Source organism: Eriocheir sinensis, chromosome 12 (genome assembly GCF_024679095.1).
Source record: "Eriocheir sinensis breed Jianghai 21 chromosome 12, ASM2467909v1, whole genome shotgun sequence".
Lineage (NCBI taxonomy): Eukaryota > Metazoa > Arthropoda > Malacostraca > Decapoda > Varunidae > Eriocheir > Eriocheir sinensis.
This window is the reverse complement of record NC_066520.1, coordinates 14,825,872-14,845,181: the sequence shown is the minus strand read 5'-3', so window position 1 is coordinate 14,845,181 and position 19,310 is coordinate 14,825,872. Positions and strand designations below refer to the sequence as shown.

The 19,310-nt window shown below is 44.3% G+C and overlaps 1 long non-coding RNA gene across 5 annotated transcripts in view; it reads left to right on the top strand.

Moving 5' to 3' along the window:
- LOC126997465 (uncharacterized) overlaps positions 1–19,310 on the top strand; it is a 55,762-nt gene that overhangs the window by 11,077 nt on the left and 25,375 nt on the right. For all 5 annotated transcript variants that reach the window (XR_007752137.1, XR_007752138.1, XR_007752135.1 and 2 more), the window contains one exon: positions 1,736–1,861. This is a non-coding gene — a long non-coding RNA (uncharacterized LOC126997465). The remainder of the gene's footprint in view (positions 1–1,735; positions 1,862–19,310) is intronic.

Genomic DNA, 19,310 nt, shown 5'->3' with positions numbered 1-19,310 from the left:
AAAAAGATGGCAGTTTTTATGGGCGGGGTTCGGGTGGTGGTGGGAAAGGAAGAGTGTTTCGGTGCGTAGGAACCCAACTAAAGTGAGGCCCCTACGATCCTTGCTCGGAAGTTTGCTGCTTCGTGGTGGCGGGACCTTTAGGTCGGAGGATTGAAGAGGCGCCAGTGGGGAGCTGAAAAAAAGACAACACACACACGCACACACACAGACACACACACACACACACACACACATACACACACTGCGACAAGAACTCCTTCATTTATTTTTTTTATTTTTTTTACAATTACGACCAGTTGTTCATTGATGCCGTGCACATCCCTGTGGGTGGGTGTGGTTGTAATGACACAACCTCTAAGAAGGGATGGGCTGTGGCGGGGAAGGAGGGGTGGAGGGGACGTTCGCCTTGGTCACGTAAGTAGCCTGAACCATCTCTAGATGGGAAAAAAATCAAATTACATGTAGATTTTTTTATATCTTTTGTGCTTGTGGGTTATTGGTGTCTACCAGTTTTATTTACTAAAACCACATTTTTAAGTCAAACATTTTTTTTTTTTTCGATATACATACTAAAAAGCAATATATACACATTCAGCGTGCCTGGCCCTGGTGAATATAAAGTGATAGATTATGGAACACTTTATTCCCCGTCAATTTGTCTTCAGCAATGAACCCATCAGTTGTAGAGTTACATAATCTTGTGCAAGTCATGTACCTCCACCCTTGAAAAATAGTTAAATGTCTTCACATCTGTTTATGAACGCCAGATCAGAACTGTAACGTAGCTACAGCATGATGAAGCGCCTTTTTATTTCCATTTAAAATGTTAATACTATAATACTTGTATTATCGGTTATGGGTGTATTTCGAAAAAAAAACAGTAAAATGATGGTATAATGTATTTTGGTGTCTTCAAATATGCCTGCCATTACTATTTCCCCTAATGTAGAGACAAATTAACCGAAACAAAATTGAGGAAGGCCTATTCGAAGGATGGGAGGCATGGAAACGTTGAAAGGGAAGGAAGGGGGACAAGATAAATCTCCTGCATGATCCTGTATCTTCTACTTGTGCAACTTCATTTGTTCCATATTACATGAACGTTCAAAGATGAGTTTTAAGCTGACGTTTTATAGCCACTTGCCTCAACTTCTTAGTCCCTTGAAGAATTATGGAAGGAGAGGGACGGAAGGCCTTGGAGCTGCCTATATATAGTGTTTGAGTCACAGACCACCCCTTTCCGTGCCGCTCGGTGACCTTCATGATAATTTCTTGTGGTGGAGTAGAGATGGTTAGTAGTAGTAGTAGTAGTAGTAGTGGTAGTAGTAGTAGTAGTAATAGTAGTGGTAATAAGAGAAGTAGTAGTAGTAGTAGTGATGGTTGTGGTGGTGGTGGTAAAACAAACCGCAATAACAATGAAAAGGAGGTGTAGTAGATCGGCCCTCGGTCAGTCATGTAGCCACGCTGTTGGTTGTTTGGTGACGTGGGTCTGATGGACAGTATGGATTCAGTTTTATGACTCCTCCACTCTATCTATCTATCTGTATCTGTCCACCAATTTTTTTATATCTATAATAAGCTTATCAGATTAATTTTTACCGTCTTTTCTTCAAGGTATATGTGGTTCCTCAAGGTTGCTGTGGTCGTAAGCATATGTAAGCAAATCAACATGTATGATTTTTAGTATGGAGTCTAATTAGTGTCTTTGTTACAATTCTACTTTCTTCCATCACAGTATCGCCCGTCAATCAGTAGCACAGAGAACAACAGCACCGGCAACAACAACAACAGCAAAAGAACAAGCAAGATCCACACATCAACCGCAACATCACCACCAGTCATCTATAAAGGACGTTGGCAGGTAAGTTTCTATTTTAAACCTTTTATTTCCTCGAAGGCTGAAGCGACGGCATCACAGCAAACTTGAAATTCTTTGGTAGAATATGTCACTTAACCAGTAAAGTGATAAGTTCCATGCTATACGCCGATATGTCATCATCTCCCCACTTCTCCAATACCTTTTTTTCACCACCGATTGTTTTTTTACATGACTGTGCTAGTTTCCATGGTACGTCAAATCTAGTCTGTGTTTGGGCGTCTAAGGATATAATGTTGTGTCCTAGCTTACCACGTGCCGGAACGGAACCTGTACAGCGACTTCCCAAGTCACAACTCGTTTGTCAAGCAAAAAAGCACTCAGGCGCCACTATGAATCAGGTGACGAGGTTCCGTTATATATTTTTACCCTCAGACAAGAGGGACCAAAACAGTTTTCCCCTGAATACTCTTATACGTTCTATAAATACACTACTGCAAGTAAGAAAATATGTAATAATCTCTGACATCCCTTAACTCGTCTGTATAAGAAAAAGTAAATATGAAGGTTGCCGAACTTTATTTTAAATATAATAAGAAAAATATTTTGAACTAACATAGCCATTAGTGCATCCAGTTACAGTCAGTTAGATGTAAACGCCCTCGTACTGTTTAAACTGATATGTTCAATAGTCATCAGATAAGTAACCTCGATGTCGTAAAGTCTAGGAAAAGCTCATCCGGTTTGGTGAGTTTGCTAAACCGTAACAATAGTGTCATTGTTCGTTCACACACACACACACGTGGTGATGTGGAACAAAGCATACACAGCTAGGGGCTTGACAGACAATATAGTTCCAACCTTGCTAAGCCCGAAAGAATTTTGCGCTGTTACCATACCCTCATTGAGCAAGAGGATGAGATGTGTGGTATGTGAGGCCTCAGCTGCAACCATAGACCCGTGAATATGTAGCTCCAAGCTATTGGCGATAGCGAGTCAAGCACGTGATGAGTTACTGGGTTCTCATGGAGGAAGTGTTGGCGCTTAGAAGACTTCGTTTCAAATGGTTTTATGTCATATTGTCGTTTTGTGTTCCCTGTGATGGGTCTGCGTGGGATATGAACACATCCCAAGGCGTTGAAAGGGAGGGTAGATATGAGTGTCGTTGAGTGACGCCTTCAGCAACAGTGTTTGAAGGTCATCAGGAAGAGGGTCCTGCACACCTGCACCCACGCTCTCCACTACCGCCCACACGTGCCACCACCACCACCCTCGCCCACTACCACCGCCTACGCCCACCACCACAGCTCACATTCACCACCACCTCCCATTGCCCTGTCCATTCACCTCCACCGCCCAGCACCTCCAGTCCTCCACCATCAGCGCCACCCCTATGCCGACATCCCTCCACCTCCCCCATCAGCGCCACCTCCACCGCCCTGCATCTCCGCCCCCCCCGTCATCCCCCCACCACCGCCCCCCCCCCCCCCCATCAGCGCCACCACCACCGACATCCCTCCTCCTCCACCGCCCAGCACCCCCATCATCATCACCACCACCACCACCACCGACATCCCTCCTCCACCTAGCACCCCATCATCATCACCACCACCTCCGACATCCCTCCACCACTTCCACCCCTCAGCATCCCTCCACCATCAGCGCCACCAACACCGACATCCCTCCACCTCCACCGCTCAGCATCCCTCCACCATCAGCGTCACCAACACCGACATCCCTCCACCACCTCCACCGCTCAGCATCCCTCCACCATCATCACCACCACCACCACCGACATCCCTCCACCACCTCCACCGCTCAGCATCCCTCCACCATCAGCGTCACCAACACCGACATCCCTCCACCACCTCCACCGCTCAGCACCTCCTCCACCATTAGCATCACCACCACCGACATCCCTCCACCACCTACACCGCTCAGCATCTCCTCCACTTCACAACACCACCACCGTCACCACCACTTTCACCTCCCATCACCGCCGCTCACCACCTCCACCTTCACCCACTGCCACAAAGAAGGCTCGACATCTGCATACAAAATACCAATCACTGATCATGACTCGAAATATTCCTCATTACCAATACAAGTCATGGAGCTCACCTGCTGGCTCCTTGAGAACTTAAGATACAGTCTGCAAGAGGCTAGCTTTCCTACACAAGGCAGCTCCACTAAATCTACAACCACCTTTTTTTAACCATTTTACAGCTATATCATGTGTGTGTGTGTGTGTGTGTGTGTGTGTGTGTGTGTGTGTGTGTTGTTCAGCAAGGGTCTGACCACCTGGACTCAAGATCGCCAGCCAGTACTCTCCCCGGAAGAGCTTGGTGTGCATATTGCTGGATCAATGGGTACGGTTGTGTAGGAACTATGCACTTGGAAATTGTGGACGCAAGATATGCTGCCACCCTTCCCTCTCTTATACAAACAATGGTGCAGCCAGGATCCGTAACTCACACTGATGGAAGGGGGCATACAGTTCAAGGTCCGGGCCTAACACACTGCGCGGTTGTCTCCATTCACTGGCGTCCACACTCAAACAATGTAATCCTATTGGAACACACGTTAATCTCACGTCAAGATGGTACGAGGCTGCAGGAATTACTTATTGCATACCTCTATGAATTCATGTGACGTGATTGATCTTATAATGATGTATATGATCATCTATTTACCCATATTTCTCTTCAGACCCCGAAGTGATGAAAAGTTGATCTCTTCATAATGTAATTTTTTCATCACTGAAATAATGGGTGGAGGGGATGATGTAATGTGTATATTATAATGTACATGTGTTTGTATGACTATACGTGTGGCGACACCCGGTCGGTGTCACTGAAGAGAAATGTCTAAATAGATCATACAGGTACATTATAAGATCAATCACGTCACATGAATTCATAGATTTTACACATTACAATATTCTTCACATCGAAACGTGAACGTGAGTGTGTGTGTGTGTATGTGTGTGTGTGTGTGAAGGGGGGGGGGGGGGGGCAGATTCTTAAATTGGCAGCATTGTGGAGATTCTTCATATGATCCGGTGGTGGTGATCGTGTATCGTTCACAGAAAATAGTTATCGTACGTCTGCCCGGCCTCTTGTGTGGATGCTTCTCTCCCGCCACGCCCTTTTCTGGGGAGCCAACCCAACCGCGACGGACGAGGGCCTCCCCACGGTCCCACCAGCGATTATGGTTGCTAAGCACTGCACGGAAGTCATGGGTGCCGTGGTTGCCTGGCTACTCTCACTTTCACGGATCCATCACTCATACCAAGGGATCTCAGCACTAGTTCGGCTTAAGTGTTTTTTGGGGAGAAGTTTTTAATATAATGGTGATGCATGCATGTTTTGACTATTGTGTTCACTTTTCATACGCTCAAGTCCTTGCATTCGTATCTGCATATAGGCCTGTGTTAGGAAGTGCTTCATTTCGGTGTTTCGCTGCAATTTCAGTGAAAGCGTCGGGCGCACCGTGGAAACTCGATCTTAAGGCGTGGCATTGGCACCCCTGATAATGGTTGTGGTGGGTGGACGTGGGCTCCCTCAAGTAGAACCAGCTGTGTGCGTGTGTGTGTGTGTGTGTGTGTGTGTGTCATAATAACGAGAGGAGAATAAAATTTACGAGTGACACGAGGCGGCATCCAAATGAAGCCGCTCGAAAACACGCTAGGCGGCTAGTTTGATGCGTATGATTCAAGATTATTATTATTTTTTTTTTTATAATTAATAACTTTCCGAGAAATCTTTCTGCGAGAGGAGAAATGTCGCTATTCTCAGACGATTTTGCTTCTCACGTCAGCTATTTCCAGCGGCCGAAAAGGAGATCAGTCGGGTTCTAGTGACTGTTCTTTTAAGTTCATGGTAAGAGAAGGGTCAAACTACCACCAGGATCATTCAACTCCCCATGGAAATGCCCAACACTCCTTCGAAAACCTTGTCAAATGTGTGAGTTTGGGCGCCGGAAAAGATTAAGAATATATGACCCATAGTTTCGGACAAAATCTTCAAACCACACTGCCTAACACTTTTTCTTCGATAGTGATTTGATCCATTGATGACGAGGATGTGGTTGTGTAATAATAGCCTGGACTACACGCTCACTAATTAAGAGATTTCACTTACGTATGTGTCTATGCCTCTATTGTGTCTCGGTTAAGGGGCTCTCACACATTCCCGGTATCGGTCGCGACCGTCCCCGATGACTCCCGATAAGCCGATCGGGGCCTGACCGCCGACAAAATAGGCAATAATCCCCGGACCGGCGGCTTACCGCCGGTAAGCCGGCGGTTTACCGGCGGTAGACCGGCGACCATCTACGATTTTCGATTTATCCGACCGGCGACTTCTGCAGGTCTGTCGGCTGTAGACCTCAACCTACCGGCGGCAGACCTCTACCGGCACCGGCAGCAGACCTACTGCACATCGACGAGCAAACACTTTCTTTGCATTTCATATTTATAATTACCTCCTAAATAGCTTCATACCAAAATTCATTCGTGTGCATAAAACTCTCTCTCTCTCTCTCTCTCTCTCTCTCTCTCTCTCTCTCTCTCTCTCTCTCTCTCTCTCTCTCTCTCTCTCTCTATCACCCATTCCTCATCCTCCTTTTTTCATCTCTTTCCACCTCTCTCCTTCTTTCCTCCTCTCCTCCATCCCTCCTCTCTCTTCCTCACTCCCTCTCTCTTCCTCACTCCCTCCCACCTGTTCCTCCTTCCATTCCTTTCCCTTCTCTCTCTCTCTCTCTCTCTCTCTCTCTCTCTCTCTCTCTCTCTCTCTCTCTCTCTCTCTCTCTCTCTATATATATATATATATATATATATATATATATATATATATATATATATATATATATATATATATATATATATATATATATATATTCTCTCTCTTTCACCCATTCCTCTTCCTCCTTTATCTCATCTCCCTCTCTCTCTTCATCCCTCGCTCCTACCTGTTCCTCTTCGTTTTCCTCCTTCCTCCCTCGCTAATCCCCAGGTCAGACACAGGTGTTCACTCGCGGTCTACCGCCGGTCTACCGGCGGTCTGCCGCCGGTCTGCCGTGGGTGTCGGCGGCTGACCGCCGGGCGACCGGCGACATTTTTCCACACCGCCGGTCGACCGGGCGCATCGCCGATATCTTTGAAAATTTTAAAGTTGACCGGCGGTGGTCGGCTGCGTCTACGGTCCTCAGGGTCGACCGGCGGTCTGCCGCCGACAATCCCCGATCTTACAGCCGGTCGACCGGCGACCGGTACCATCGACGCAGCCGACCACCGCCGGGCAACTTTAAAATTTTCAAAGATATTGGCGATGCGCCCGGTCGACCGGCGGTGTCGAAATATGTCGTCGATCGACCGGCAGTCAGCCGCCGACACCACGGCAGACCGGCGGCAGACCGGCGGTAGACCCGAGTGAACACCTGTGTCTGACCTGGGGATCAAAGGAGGGAGGAAGGAGGAAAACGAGAAGGAACAGGTAGGAGCGAGGATGAAGAGAGAATGGAGATATATATATATATATATATATATATATATATATAGAGAGAGAGAGAGAGAGAGAGAGAGAGAGAGAGACAGACAGAGAGAGAAAGAAGCGAAACGAATGGAAGGAAGAACAGGTGGGAGGGAGTGAGGAAGAGAGAGTGAGGAAGGAAGGGAGAGAGGATGGAAAGAGATGAAAAAAAGGAGGAAGAGGAATGGGTGAAAGGAGAGAGAGAGAGAGAGAGAGAGAGAGAGAGAATGGAAGGAGGAACAGGTGGGGAGAGGAAGAGAGAGGGAGTGAGGAGAGAGAGGGAGGATGGAGGAGAGTGAAGAAGGAAGGGAGAGGATGGAAAGAGATGAAAAAAAAGGAGGAAGAGTAATGGGTGAAAGGAGAGAGAGAGAGAGGAGAGTTTTATGCACACGAATGAATTTAGGTATAAAGCTGTTTATGAGGTAATTATGAATATATGTAAATGCAAAGAAAGTGTTTGCTCGTCAATGTGCCGCCAGTAGGGCGGCGGTCTACCGCCGACTGACCTGCTGCAGTCGCCGGTCGTAGAAATCGAAAATCGTATATGGTCACCGGCTTACCAGCGGTAAACCGCTGGTCTACCGCGGGCAGACCGGCGGTAAGCCGCCGGTCCGGGGATTATTGCCGAGTTTGTCGGCGGTCCGGCCCCGATCGGCTTATCGAGTCATCGGGGACGGTCGCGACCAGGAGAGAGAGAGAGAGAGAGAGAGAGAGAGGGGTGGGGGTATAGGCCTACACTACTATTGGCTATATGCCTAAATCGATCTTGTTTATACTGTCCGTCTGGGTAAACAAGGAGCAATGTTGAAAGTATAGGCTTCCAGGATAGGAGGGAAGGGAGGAAAATAAGTAAAAGCGGGAATGGGCGACAGGAAAATAATGGGAATCTCGCTAATGGAAAGACGACGTGAGGACAGGGTGTGGCAACTCTCCCATATATACTCCTCGGTAGGGGTACCGGTACCAGTACCGGTACTAACGGTACCAGCTAAACGGTACGGTACCGGCACCAGATTGTTCGGTACCGGTACCAGTTGCTCGGATTTATTTATTGGATTTATTGATAATTCTTCATGTCCGATTTTTTTTTTTAGGTTGCTAATAAATATTGTTATTGTTATTAGACTATGATCGAGTACATCCATAATAACTATACATGCTATTTTTTTATCGAAAAAATAAATATTCACTTCATTCAGAGAGAGAGAGAGAGATCACCACTTAGTAAGTGGATATCTCGGTGATATGGGAAGTGGGTACTCGATCATAGTCTAATAACAATAACAATATATATTAGCGTTTTCTAAAGACTCGTGGGACTCACTAACTTTTAACCCAAGACTTCGTTTTCTTTTTACTTGCCACTTTTAAATTCGTATGACTCGTTAACTTTGAGAGAGAGAGATCATATTTATCAATAAAGCATTAACGAAAAAGTTTGAATCCTTGGCGAGTTTCTGGCTATAAAGAACTGCATGATGAATTATATAAGATGATTAAATATTGGAGGTGTAGCAGGAGAGAGAGAGAATCACCACTTAGTTAGTGGATATCTCGGTGATATGGGTAGTGGGTACTCGATCATAGTCTAATAACAATAACAATATTTATTAACCTAAAAAAAAAAGAATCGGACATGAAAATTATCCAGTAACTCAATAAATAAATAAAATAATGGAAACAGGAGCTGTGATGGAAACGGAAAGCAGGACAAAATGGTGGGAACTTGGGGAGACGGTCAGCGGGGCAGTGATTCAGCGTCTACACAGGGCTCATACCACATGGAGGCGGCGAGCACCGAGCGACACTAAGATCTAACGGCAATGCGCAGTGCCAGTGATCATTAAGCTTCCCGGAACCCAAGTGATCATTATGCTTCGCGGTACCAGTACCGATATCAGTTATCGATACCAGTACCGGCGAGTGATCATTGCTTCCCGGAACCCAAGTGATCATGATGCTTCGCGGTACCAGTACCGATAGCAGTTATCGATACCAGTACCGGCGAGTGATCATTAAGCTTCCCGGAACCCAAGTGATCATGATGCTTCGCGGTACCAGTACCGATATCAGTTATCGATACCAGTACCGGTACCTGGTATCGATAACTGCTATCGGTACTGGTACCGCGAAGCATCATGATCACTGGGTTCAAGAAATCACTCGATGCTCGCCCGCCTCCATGCGGTATGGGCCCTGTGTGAACGCTGAGTCACTGCCCCGCTGACCGTCTCCCCAAGTTCCCACCATTTTGTCCTGCTTTCCGTTTCCATCACAGCTCCCGTTTCCATTATTTGATTTATTTATTGGAGTTACTGGATAATTCTTCATGTCCGATTCTTTTTCTTTTTTAGGTTGCTAATAAATATTGTTATTGTTAGACCATCCATAATAACTATACATGCTATTTTTTTTTCGAAAAAATAAATATTCACTTCATTCAGAGAGAGAGAGAGAGATATTTACATAGATTTACATAGAAAATTAGACCACACAGACCCCATGGTACAGACTAGGTGGTCTGTCCTTAAACCTAAGTGATTTTACATTAATCAGAAGGCTCCTAAACGTTGCATTTCTACTCTAGTTGATATTAAGTTGAAGGAAGAGAGAAGGTTTTCATTAAGAAAAAAAAACTCCTTTGGGTACCGGTACCGGTACCGGTACTAACGGTACTTGAGTTTTCGGTACCGGTACTACCGGTACTCAAATTAACGGTACTTGCCCATCCCTACTCCTCGGGTGCGTAGCCAACCCTCCTCCCCCCCCAGTCCCCCCCCCCCCCCGTCTCTCTCTCTCTCTCTCTCTCTCTCTCTCTCTCTCTCTCTCTCTCTCTCTCTCTCTCTCTCTCTCACACACACACACACACACCAAACTTGCTGATAGCAGCTGCAAAGTCCACAATATTATTTTTTTTCCTTGCTTGCTCATCCGGTTACACTTCCCCAAGTCTACATCTGTACCCTTCTTTGCTCACTCTAAAACATCCTTTCTTGCAGCTCCACTCTACTCCGCGACGGTAAGGCGTTTAAGAGTTACGTAACATGTAACAGCATTCTTAAAAATAAACTCAGGGAGCGTGGTCGTCTACTCTAGGGAGGTTGGGACCAGGGAGGGGCTTTGAATGCGATAACTAGGGCAGGAAGAAGAGGAGGAGGAGGAAGAGGAGGTGGAGCAGCAGCTGGAGGAGGTGACTTAGCGAATGTAGAGCATGAATGAAGGAGGAACGCTGCTAAGTTAAGGCATGTCTGGTTTGAAGAGAGAGAGCAGGAGAGAGCGATAAGAGGTTGAGGCACCACTGCTGGGGGGCTCCGTTCACCGTTGGGTATGTAGAGCGAGGGGTGAAGGAGCACAGGTGGAGGTGCGTGTGGGCAGGTCGGAGGGTTGATGCAGTGAGATAAGGCACACGTGTAATGCGCTTTGGGATTCGTGTGCAGAAGACGAGACGGGTGATTAGGTTAGTGTGTGTGTGTTGGGGGGGGGGGGGGGAGTTCGTTTATTCCCTGCTATCCAATCAGTACTGACACTAGGGAAAACACTATACGCTTGAAAATTAAGCTGACGAACGACTGATTTCTTTTTTTTTTCTTTAGCATACCGATTTTTTTTATGATGTGACTACTTATTAAAAAGCTTCGCACTGACCTCTGAAGATGCCGCAGTATACACAATGGGGATAGGGCAAGGAAGAGGGTTAGGGAAGAGAAAAGTAAAGGAAGAGGAGGCGACAAGAAAAAGGTCATGAATCGGAGACCTTTACTAGGGTTGGGATTCTTCGACGCTTCCTCCACCTCTCACATCAACTATTTCCACTGGCCAAGAATGAGATCTATCGGGTTCTCGCGAGGGTTTTCTTTAGGTTCATGATACAGAAGAAGGGTCAAACTACCAGAAGGGTCATACAACTACCTCTGGAAATGCTCAAAACTCATTCGAAAAGCATGTGTAGTACTTGGGCGCCGAAAAATATAAGACCATGGCCTACTCCTTTCGCTACATCGCTACCTCTGCTTCGTCGCACCTCCGCTATACGAGTCGTTCTGGCGCACGACGAGGTGCAAGGTGACAACTGTTGGGGACGGAAGGGACTTGAGGCTGAGTATTTTTAGAGTAGGCGAATTTGATGTTCCTTTGCTGGGGCTCGTGTGGGGTACTGTCGAGGCGTGGGTGGAGCTGATGTGGATGGAGGGTATTATTTTTGGCCTCGGTGTTGCCGACTTTCATTTTCAGTCAAAGGGTTCATTGTCCGCGTCGGGTGAATCTCAGACTTAGGAGTTCGAAGTAAATGCCTTATTCTTAAACATTTCGGCCCCCAAGCACACATATTTGATAAAGCTTTCATAGGAGTTTGGGGCATTTCCAGGGGTAGTTTTATGATCCTGATGGTAGTTTGATCCTTCTTCTTTGTCATCAACCTAAAAAAAAAAAGCACTCACTTGAATCCAATTGATCCTCCTTTCGACTTTTTGATAATTCGTTTTAAGGGAAGGAATCGTCTGCGTAAACCAACGAAAGAGTCGTTTGTAAACAAAAACATGCTCCACCACCATCCGTGCAGATGAACGTTGCAAGGCGTTGATAAACAAATAAACATACTTTTTTGTTATCCGGTTTGCAAAGGCTGATCCTGAAAAAAATATACGAGGCGCAGAATATGAACAGTTATGATCCAAACAAGTTCATATTACAATCGAAAAAAAAAACTGAATAGACAGCGAACGTGATTTTACAGCTAAAACATAAAACTGATTCATGACACGTTATTAACTTAAGCAAAAAGTGAATGTAAACTGTGATCACTTGCAAAGGTGGCTGAAGAGCTTTTTAATAACAACCAACCAACAAACAGTGAGTGGTGGGACAACGGAAAGGTATGGAGACGAGGAAGAATGAGCGAAGTCGGGGCCGCGGGTGAAAGAGTGGGGGAGGGGGAAGGAAGGTAATGAGGTGAAAGACTCAGTGACCGAGACGGGGGAAGCTCAGGCCACTGAAGACACACCGCAGGAAAAGGCCAACACCAGGGGGCAACAGACAGAATTAAAATGTATTGTTGACCAGAATTATTCAGAGGCTGCTTTCCTTTCTGATAGATTAAAGAAATGGGATGAACATGGTGAAACTTTTTTAGTTCAATTTTCCCTCATCAGGTGAATAGTTGCCTCTTTGCAGATTTTCGTACTTTCTGGTAAAATTAGAAGACAAGTGTTTACCCGCCGTCTTGGCATGCTTGCCAAGTATGTCAAAAAGATAAGCAGGAAGGAAGTGATGTTGATGGCGTGTGTGGGAGTGAGACAAGAATAGTAGCGGCTTAGGAGAGCTAACACGTTTACTCCGGGCGTATGTTGTCATGGAAGAACAGGGTTATGAGTACGTGACTATGGCACCCCGAATGAGGTAAGAAAAAATGAGATGTTTGGTCTGATACTTAAAAATAATAATTAAATATCTCGAAGAGAACAAATATCAGAGGGAGAGTGTGCGTAAAGGGGCTAACTAGCCACTCACTCGATTGAATTTTCTTTCGATTAAAGAGAGTAAACGAAAATCTTTAATCGATTACCATGTACTTCCTATTTCATGACATTCAATATCAAACCAAAATCCATGGTTTCTCAAGACATGGGCTGCCGTTCTTTGAGTACAGCAATCAGTCCAATGCTGATAAATGCCACTTAACAGAACAGCTTGGACATATCTACACTGACTCCTAATTGGATGGTTGACTCATAACCCAGGCGGGGATATGACAGACCTCACACGTGAGGGTAGGAGGTTGTGCCTGTTATCGCCGAATGAAGAGGCAAAAGGAAGGTGTGAAAGGTAATGAAAATTGAGGAGAACAGAGAACTTGGTTGTGGTGCGGCACGGCTGCTCTTCGTTGGGGAGGGAGACGATGAACGACTCTCAGTGGGGAGCATCAAAGTTGGCTACTGGCAAACGATTATTTTCTGGCAACACGTCAGCATGAGTCTAAGCCTAGCAATCCCTGCCATGCATTGCCCATTGCCTTGGCTGCCGCCTTAGCACTGAAGGATTATGTATGTGTTTTTTGGTTGTTGTGTGAAAAATCGTATGTCTACTGCTAATGGATCCCTCCCCCACCGCCACAACCATCACCAGCTACAAACACACCACCGGTACCACTGCTAAAAACTAATACCACCTCGCCCAAGAACCAAGTGTCAAGAGAGAGGAGACACGCCAGTCCTCGTCGACATACTAGCTCTGTCGGTGTCAGCCGGTGGAGCCAGACTGTCGGCGCCAACGCCTCCCTTGTTAAGTAATTGCTAGAGTGTTACTGCGTGACCACACCCAGGGCGATGCTGACCGGGAACTTTGGCACGGCTCTCATTTGGTCCATATAGCTCCCATGCAGCCCAACTGAGCACATTCAGGAAGGGTCGCCTCAGTCTGTCTGTCGCGCCGATGTATATATAGAACACTCAGAATCAATCATCAGTCAATGGTTTGAGGGGGCACTCAGAGACATGGCTGAGGCAGCCGCTCCACTAAGCACACCGGGGCTGGGCGGGGCAAGCGGGGAGGAACAGTACTTACTGTTTTCTTTTTCCATGTCTACCGTCATGTCGTGCAGGGTCCACTGTACTTCACCATTCGTTCCCTTGATTCTATAATTATATAGACTGCACTCCCCGTAATGATACTCTTTCCCCATGTTATTTTCGCCTGGCTCCGTGTATCTGTCCGTCTGTTTCCGTCTGTCTTTCTGTCCGTCACCAAAATATTACAAAAAAAAAAAAAAAAAAAATTCCTAATCAGTTCACAACTTTTTTAACTTTTGGGAAAATTCTAATAAAAAGTGTTTGAATGAAGTCAAAATAATAATAATAATAATAATAATAATAATAATAATAATAATAATAATAATAATAATAATAATAATAATAAAATAGCTTATTAATAATGCGAGTTTGCTACATGGCAGCCCTAATTCATTCAGTCGGTAAGTTTTCTCTCATAATTTTTTGTCATCATTCGGTCATTTTTTTATGGGAATTCTTGCAAATGCTAATCGATTTGAGAAAATCACCGGAGGATGTTCCCATATGTACTTAGTGTTTAGGTAACCCATATGTCAGTATTTTTTTCTTTATATAACGAATAGACATAAACATACTAGGCAAGGAGACGGGCAACGACGAAAATATTATCGCCATCCTTAGCTCGCTGAAGCAGACGATAAAAAAAAGGACTGAATGACTTCGTAAAGACATTTGAAAAAAAAAAAAAAAATCCTGTACCTACTTTGAGGTCAGACCGTAATAAGTGTTTCCAGAGGGCACAGAGTGGTGGGGAGAGGGTCCGGCCAGACCATACGTCGCTTAATTGACTTGGCGCTGGGGCTGGTCCGGCTCAGATAATGAGGGATTGGTGTCCATCTTCCCGGGACGTGTTCCGGCACCCATCCGATTGTATTCAATAAAAAAACTAACAACGAATGATGTTGACTACCTTCAAAGTATGATACGAACCAATACGGCGGGCAATACGAATTCTTTGCCATGTGTTGTTTTTTTATCATTATCATCATCACCATCATCATCATATCATCATCAGTATTATTGTTCTTAGTATTATTATTATCACCATCATCATCAGTATTATTGTTTTTATTATTATTATTATTATTATTATTATTATTATTATTATTATTATTATTATTATTATTATTATTATTATCATCAGCAGTAGTAGTAGCATCAGTAGTAGTAGTAGAAGTACACTAGTAGTAGTAGTAGTAGCAGTATAGTAGGAGTACACAAAGGAACACAAAGGAAGAACAAACAACAGCAGACCTGCTGGTCCTTACGAGGTTGTTTGTGACAAGCTACACTAACTATCTAATCAAAGGTGGAAGATGAAGGACAGCAAAGGCGAAGGCTCCTCCCCACCCCCCCATCCCTCCAGCCAAAGCTGGCAGGAAAGGAAAAAGAACCATGCAGCATGGAAAAACTGCATGGAATTTATGTAGGAAAGAGGAAAGAACTACCATTACTGCTACCACTAACCGGGCAATAAAAGCGGACAAGGATACCAGTATTCGAAAGAACTTAACGTTATTACAACAATGAGTAATATCTTAGTTGCTGGTTGGATTCAAAACACTTGTCTAATCTATTCTTGAAGGCCGTAACTGTTGTACTATCAACGACATCACAAGGTAGAGAGTTCCAAACATTAACAACTCGATTGAAGAAGAAGTGTTTAGCTTCGTGCGACGAGAATCTTTTACCACTTATCTTCAAATTGTGATTTCTTCTTGTTCTATTTGATCGATCAATTGTAAAGTAATCTTCCGCATTAATATCACTGAATCCTTTGAACATTTTTAACACTTCTATTAGATCGCCTCGCATTCTTCGTTTTGATAGGCTGAATAAATTTACTTCTTTAAGCCTTTGTTCATATGACAAATTTCTCAACCTAGGAATCATCTTTGTTACTCTTCGATGGACCCGTTCCAACTTTTCTATGTCTTTTCTGTAGTAGGGAGACCAAAACTGTACACAGTACTCTAGACGGGGTCGAACCAACGAATTATACAGTTTTAATATTACTTTTTCCGATTTATTATTAAAGACTCGTCCGATGAAGCCAACCAATTTGTTTGCAGTTTTAACGACCTCTGAACAATGCTGACCGGGCTTTAAATCGCTTGATATAGTGATTCCAAGATCCTTTTCTTTACTTACTGCAGAAAGTTGTTGGCCATTCATTACGTACCGAACGCGATTGTTATTTTTTCCGATGTGCAACACTTTACATTTCTCAACGTTAAATTTCATTTGCCATTGATTGGCCCAACGTGCAAGTCGATCTATATCTGATTGTAAAGTTTCTTCGTCGAGTATCGCAGTTACTTTACTAGCAATTTTTGTGTCATCAGCAAATTTTGATACTTTGCAAATGAGCCCATCATCGATATCATTAACATAAATTAAGAAGAGCATGGGGCCAAGCACTGATCCTTGAGGTACGCCGCTTTTGACATCGAGCCAGTTAGATGTAACACCGTTTAGAACTACTCTCTGTTTCCGCTCAGAGAGCCAGTCCGCAAGCCAATTGTGAATGTTACCCGAGATACCGTGCGCCAGTAGTTTGCTGAGCAATCGTTGGTGGGGGACCTTATCAAATGCCTTTTGAAAATCCAGATATATGATATCTACTGATCTGCTTTCATCGAACACCTCAAAAATATAGTGAAAAAAATCAAGTAAGTAAGTAGTAATTTGTTCAGTAATATAATCTCTCTCTCTCTCTCTCTCTCTCTCTCTCTCTCTCTCTCTCTCTCTCTCTCTCTCTCTCTCTCTCTCTCTCTCTCCACTTGATGATGTCCCTAAAGGCGCCGCCTCCAAATGGGGTCATAAGAGGGGAGGTGACGAGGGGAGGGAGGGAGGGAGGTGGATACTGCCAGAAGCTCAAATTTCGCCCATGACGGTTGCCGGGGGCTGCCATCGTTACTCCAGCATCAGAAACACCCCGTAGTTGTCATTATATGGCACCATCATCATTATCATCACATTCAATTATTACAAGGGCCTTTTCCAACGTTCTTCAGCTCTGCCTGATATTAGTACGGCAATGCTCTAATCTAGGTCTCCACTTGGTCCTTTGTCTACCCTGCCTGACTTCTACGTTTCTGCGTCTTCAGGGTTGCCACTCCGTTACTTTGGTTGTTCAACTTTTATCAGTTTTACGCATGTTCTGCCCAAGGCCAACCTCTTCTTCTTTAATCATTAAAATATCTTCAACCTTTGTCTGTTCTCAAATCTCTCTTTAGCGCCATGAAGAGATACACAATCAATTCCTGTCCCTCCTCCTCCTCCTCTTCCTCCTTCTCCTATTTATTATTATCTAAACGTGAAGAGTAAATATAAGAAATAACTGTGAAGAATAGATATGATGAAAAAATGCGGTGTCTCGCTGTAATAAACCGCTCAAATCTGCTGATAGCCTAATCATTCCTAGGGATAGTAGGTGAAAATTTACTTCATAATGGTGACAAGTATTAAAGTTCTATTATTTAGCAGATGTTAGCAAGACAGACTTCGTATATATATATATATATATATATATATATATATATATATATATATATATATATATATATATATATATATATATATATATATATATATATATATATATATATATATATATATATATATATATATATATATATATATATATATATATATATATATATCATTACATTTGTTCATTATTCATACTTCTTTTGCAGACTTCACATTTTTACATAACAGGGCTGATTTCGTAATATGTATTCCCTATGCATACATATGAGGCTATCTAGAATAATACGAAAGTTTGACCAAGAAGGCATAACAGGTGAATAATGGTGACAAGTATTAAAGCCCTCCCTTCTCATTTATTGTGTATTTTGCAACAATAAACAATCAATCAATCAATCAATCAAATTGAAATTCTCAGCAGGACGTTTACTGATCAGCAAGTGAAGTGAGTTCATATCATTCAAAGTCTTCTAATTTTGTTCTCATATTACCATTGAAGGCCTGCAACGTGTTGCTGTATTGTGTAATATTTTTTTACATCCATTTAAAGAAACAATGTAACCACTTGAGAGCAAGAATTTGTACTATTAACTAAGTAATGTCATTGGTAAAGGCTGGTTTACACGGACGACAGTTTTGCCACGATATGCCACGACAAACTGTCGTGCCACCTCGTGTCCGTGTAAATACAACTGTCGTGGCAGCCCGTGGACTCCTCGTGACTTTGTTGTGCCACCCCGCGGCCTTGTCCCGACAACCCGAAAAATTTTGAACATGCTCAATATTTGGTCACGACAGTGCCACGAGAAAAATGTTAAATCTGTCGTGCCCATTCTGTCGTGCCACCTCGTAGCCCCTTCACGACAAGGGCACGACACCTCGTGGCGCCCCGTGGCCCGTCGTGGCAGCCTCGTGCCACCTGAAACGCCCCTCGTGCCCCTTGTCGTGGCCCGTTTTCGTGTGTGTAAAAGCAATTGTCGCGACCTGCACGGGGCGTGCACGACAAGGGCACGATAGATGCGCGACAACTTTTCTCGTGGCCTTCTCGTGCCCAGCTTGTGTCACGACATTTGTCGTGGCATGTCGTGGCAAAACTGTCGTTCGTGTAAACCAGCCTTAAGCTCCATTGGGAAGCCCCCGCGCCTACCAGAGCTCCGTACCAGAGGTTCCAGTCTCTGGTCCTGATGCAAACAAACAGAGCCACGAAAGACGACTGCGAAAGCGGATTTCTTGTTGGTCGCCGCTCACTGGTAACTTAACGATCAAAACACACAAAAGTGACTGTGAAAGCGGCCCTTAGTAAAATATCACTAAACGCTGTGGCATAGTCACCAAACATGCAAGTACACATGAGAACATTTGTATGTGAATATCTCAAATTTTAATATAAGAAAGGTTAGATTAAAACCGACTGAGTGATAGCTTACTCAACAAACAAACAAAAAAGAAAAAATGCATGACTTGGTTGCCTTCAGGAAATACCCACTTCGCTCTGAGGGCAAGTCATGCATGCGTGCTTCAGACCATATTCCTAAGCACACTTTGTTTTGACAAGGCTTTCCTAGAAGTCGTGGGGCTTTCCATGGGTAGTTTTATAACCCTGTGTGTTACTAGTATGACCACTTCACTGAGCCATGGACGTTAAAAAGACACTCATTATACCTCAGATTAATATTTTTTTCGTCTTCTGGAAATGGTTGATGAATGAGGCGGACGAAGCGTCTGAGCATACCGCCCGAGTCTACAAAGCTTTCAATGGGTGATCAGGACCCTTTCCGACAAAATGCGATAAAAGCTGACTCAATGATTAGGGCTGTATTCATTGGCCAGTATGGGAGGGGAGAAGGAGCAGTAGTATCATCATCATCAGCATTAGAATCATTTAAGCTAGGCGGCAGTAAAATTAGT